This window comes from Erythrolamprus reginae, chromosome 11 (genome assembly GCF_031021105.1).
Source record: "Erythrolamprus reginae isolate rEryReg1 chromosome 11, rEryReg1.hap1, whole genome shotgun sequence".
Classification (NCBI taxonomy): Eukaryota; Metazoa; Chordata; class Lepidosauria; order Squamata; family Dipsadidae; genus Erythrolamprus; species Erythrolamprus reginae.
The window spans coordinates 33,502,107-33,507,302 of record NC_091960.1 but is presented as its reverse complement, the minus strand read 5'-3'; positions in this window follow the sequence as shown (position 1 = coordinate 33,507,302).

The window sequence follows — 5,196 nt, the reverse complement described above, 5'->3', positions numbered from 1 at the left end:
TGCGTTGTCAAACTCATGATTATCGGGGTACCCAAGAGCATAGTTCCCTCTAAGCTGAGCAGTGAGCAATCGCTCACTTAAAAATCATCATCAACTCAGAGTTTTCCAAACCTGCCCAGAAGCCGAGAGGGAAAGACTGAGAGGGAAGGAGAGAGAGGGGAAGAGAGGAAGAGAGAGAAACAGATAGAAAAAAGAGAGGAAGGAAAAGAAAAAGAAAAAGAATGGGAGTAAGGAAGAGAGAAAGAAAATCAAAATCTAGTTTGAAACTAGCTCATCAATTTAAGTGGCATTTTGATATTGATAGAGTTGCCCTATTATGAGCTCACTGTTATAGACACACAATACAGTATTTTATTTTGAAATTCTCTGAGGCAAAACAGGGTGGGTTTTTTATTTGTTTGTTTATTTATTTATTTATTATTTCTGTGCCGCCCAGTCCCAAAGGGACTGCCACTCAGACACTATACTTTTCCGCCCACCCCCCAAAAAAATTAGAGGGAACACTGCCCAGGAGCAAGCTATCCAAGATGATTAGCAGTTCTAAATAAACCCTTTGGTACCTTTCTGTTCTCTTCGGTTAATATGTTTGTCGGTGGTTGTTTGACTCCACTGAAGAAAATGAACAATAAGGGAACCTAAGGCTACTTCCAGAATGCTAGATAACCTCCAGCAATGTCTGTGTAAACTGGAGGAGAGGTGTATACAGTGATCCCCCGATCATTGCGAGGGTTCCGTTCCAGGACCCCCCGCAACGAGCGGGTTTTCGCGAAGTAGCGCTGCGGAAGTAAAAACACCATCTGCGCATGTGCAGATGGTGTTTTTACTTCCGCAGCGCTAGCGAGGAGCCGAAGATTGGGGGCGGCGCGGCTGTTTTAAAACGTCGCCGTCGGCATGGGGGGCTTCCTAGCAGCCCCCCAAACCCGGGTTGGGGGTCCGGGGGGTGCTGGCAAGCCCCCCATGCCGGCGGCGACGTTTTAAAACAGCCGCGCCGCCCCCAATCTTCGGCTCCTCGCTAGCGGGCAGGCAGGCGGCGGACAAGCCGTTCGCTGGCGCTCGCTCTCGCCGCTTTCCAGCTGAGTCCTGAAGCGAATTCGCTTCAGGACTCAGCTGGGAAGCGGCGAGAATGAACAGCGTGGGCGGGCGAAGGGCGGGCGGCAGCGAGGAGTTTGCGTGGGCGGTGGGGAAACTCCTTGCTGATGCCCGCCGCTCGCCCTCCCGCCAGCAAGAGGGGGAAGACCCAGGGAAGCCACCCAGCAGCTGATCTGCCCGGCGCCATCTACGCATGCGTGCCCATAGAAAAAAGGGCACGCATGCGCAGATGGTGTTTTGACTTCCGGGTTGAAAAATCGCAAATTAGCCTGTTCGCAATGGTTGGGGACGCAATAACCGGGGGATCACTGTACTCTGGGTTTCCCATAGTAACGTTTTTTGGAAGTTTTGGGAGTAGAGACTCCAGCATTCCAAGCCTCCACCACTCATGGCTGGGGGGTTCTGGATTTTGCAGTTGTGCCACATCTGCAGGATTGAAAACCTGGGAAAAAATATGTCGATTTCCATCAGCTCGAGACTACCAGATGTTTCAAACACTTGTGTGTTTCTTCACATGTTGTTACCTCCTTCTCAGGCTGTGCAGAACAATGACCCGGGGGGGGGGGATGTGATGTAGAGTACATGCTCCAAATTCCCCATTTCTCTTGAATCTGGATTGCTACACAGCCTTAATTTGAGCCTAGGGGCAATGGTGTTGTGAACACCATTGAACACAAGAACAAGGGGGCACAATCTGAGGTTAGTCGGGGGAAAGATCAGAAGCAACGTGAGAAAATATTATTTGACTGAAAGTAGTAGATGCTTGGAACAAACTCCCAGCAGACGTGGTTGGTAAATCCACAGGAACTGAATTTAAACATGCCTGGGATAAACCTAGATCCATCCTAAGATACAATACAGGAAATAGTACAAGGGCAGACTAGATGGACCAGGAGGTCTTTTTCTGCTGTCAGTCTTCTATGTTTCTATGTGTTAATTCCCTCTGCACACTTGTAGCCTTGGCATCTGCTCAACTTTAGAGCACCCTAGCCAGCTCTCTCCAACATGGTCAACAGCTGCGGGTTCTAATTCACCTTGCGGCCAGGTCGTTTGTGTTGTATCCTGAAATGGCTACCTTGTAACGCTGTAAATAGTTTGTTCCTCTTTTCCAGCGCTGTCTGAGCCCAAGCAGGAAGTCGCTCCTGATTGGCTCAGACGCGGCCGGCTCTCGCTTTGGCGGGAACCGCAAAGGTATAAAAGAAGCGGCTTCTCCCTGCAGAGCCAGTCGGTACTCGCTGAATTGTCACTTTACCTTGCTGAGCTGTCACTTATTCTCTGAGCTGAATTAAAGTACCGATTGCTCAAACCCTGTCTCTGGGTCTACTTCACTGGCGACGAACGAACGGAAGAACTTCGCGTGCAACATGGACAAAATCCAGATCGGCCAGGCTCCAGAACTTTTCGATGCCGAGAAAATGACTTGGGACGAGTACATGGCCACCTTCGAGATATTCCTCGAGGCGGCGGGAATGCAGGACGCCGGAGCCGATCGCAGACGGGCTATTTTTCTAAACTACTGCGGCGCAGAGATCCGTAGACTTGCCCAAACTCTCACCGAACCAGAACAAGCAAGAGCCACAGCGTGGGACGTCCTTCAACAGAAACTAGCGAGCCATTTTAAACCAACCAGACCAGCCGTGGTTTACCGGCATCAATTTCACATGATGGCTCAGAGAGAAACCGAGTCGATAAGCCAATTCACAACGCGGCTTCGAACGGTACTCGCTCAATGCAAGTTTCAAGATCCGGAAGCTCGCCTCACCGACGCCTTGATTTTCGGCATGAAGAACCACACAGTGAGAAGTAAACTCCTCACCGAAGATGAGCCGACTCTACAAACCGTAATCAAATTAGCGCAAACCGCGGAAGCAGCCGACGCAGCGGCAAGAGAATTAAAAGAGCACGGAAGGCGAGAAACCATTGCCAAAATCGACGCCGAGTCTCCCAGCGCCATGGGAACAGACGTCCGCAGCCAGCCAACTAGCAACGGGGACGACTGCCTCCTCCTGCAAGACCAACCGAGACACCCTAGAGCTACTCATCCAGCCCCCTGCGCGGGCTGCCGGGGAAATCACCAGCGCCATCGATGCCCGTTCCGCGACACCACTTGCCGCCGTTGCAACCGGAGAGGCCACATCGCCATCGCATGCAGAGCAACGGCACCAGAAGAAACTTTTGCCACACAACAATACCAGCGACCCCAAAACCACCCCCCCCAATCGCGAGAAAGGAGACCGTTCCGCAACTCGGGTCAAAGGAATTACCCCACCGCTAACCGAGACTACAATAGAGGTAACTCTCAATATTCCGTGAATAACACGGCAACCAAAAAGGGGGCTAAAATTGTTATCTCGTTGTTACTAAATAACCAGCCTTGCTCAATGGAGCTAGATACGGGTTCGAGATATACCATCATGCCCTGGGAAAAATTTAAGCTATATATGCCTAATGTGTCTGAGGCTGACCTAATTCAAACCTCTTTGGTGATCAGAGACTTCCAAGGGGGGGTAATCTCGGTCCTGGGAACTGCAAATGTACCTATTGTATTTAAGAATGTCAAATGTACCCTTCCCATGCTTATTGTGACGGGGGCCAAACACTCCCTGCTAGGGCTAGCATGGATGGAACCGTTGGGTATTGAAATTTCGGGTGTGTGTAATGTAAACTGTGATATTATGCCTAACTTTGTGAAAGAGTTCCCTGAAGTGTTCAGCCCCACCTTAGGATTGTATAAGGGAACCCCCATATCTTTCTCTATTGACCCCAAGGTCCCACCGGTTAGACTGAAACCTCGCAGGGTTCCCCTCCCGCTTCTCCCCAAGCTAGACTTACAGCTGGACAAACTCATTAGTCAAGGTATCTTGGTCCCTGTGGAACAGGGGCCATGGGAAACTCCCATAGTGACACCCCTGAAGCCAGATGGCTCCTTAAGAGTTTGCGCTGATTACAAATCAACCCTGAATAAGGCACTCCAACACCACCCCTACCCCATTCCGGTTGTGCAACAACTCTTACACTCCCTGGGGGAGGGAAAAAGGTTCGCAAAGATCGACCTGGCGCAGGCTTACCAGCAACTTCCGGTCGATGAACAAACAGCAAACGCTCAAACAATTGTAACGCACAGGGGGGCTTTCAAATGCACGAGGTTACAGTTTGGGGTGAGCATAGCCCCAGGGATATTCCAGAGCATCATGGAACGCCTATTGTCAGGGGTAAATGGGGCCATCCCATATTTTGATGACATCTTAATTGCAGGAGAAAACCAGGAACAAGTGAACAAAAGAATAAGGGAAGTACTTAAGAGGCTACAGGACAAAGGGTTACGAATCAAGCCTGATAAATGTGTCTGGGGAACTAACAGTATTGAATTCCTAGGATATAAAATAGATAAGGAAGGTATCCACCCCACAACTGAGAAGCTGAGAGCAATTAGAGAAGCCCCAGAGCCACGAGATAAGAGTGAGTTGCAAGCATTTTTGGGCCTCCTTAATTTTTATTCCGTTTTTTTAAAGCAGAAGGCAACAGTAGCAGAGCCTCTCCATCGTTTACTCCAGAAGGAAGCCCGCTGGACATGGGGGAAAATTGAACGTGAAGCCTTTGCTCAAATAAAAAATTTACTAACTTCTAAAAGTGTAGTAGTCCAATATAGTGCCTCACTACCCATTAGGCTCACGTGCGACGCTTCGCCGTACGGCATAGGAGGAGTCCTAGCTCACGTTCTACCTAATCAGACAGAGGCCCCAATAGCATTTTTTTCAAGAACCATGACCAGCACGGAGAGAAATTATAGCCAGTTAGACAAGGAGGCTCTGGCATTAGTGGCAGGGGTAAAGAAGTTTCACAATTACATTTTTGGAAGAAACTTTGAGCTAGTCACTGACCACAAACCCCTACTAGGCCTGCTAGCCCACAACAAGCCCACTCCACCTTTTATGTCTCCAAGACTAATCAGATGGGCCCTTTTCCTCTCAGGGTATCAGTATGAGCTCACCCACAAGGGGGGGAAGGAAATCAATCATGCAGACGGCCTCAGCAGATGCCCCATAGCAGACTTGGTAGAAGACCCTGTTCCAACCACAGACGTGCTAATGATAGAACTCGAGGAAA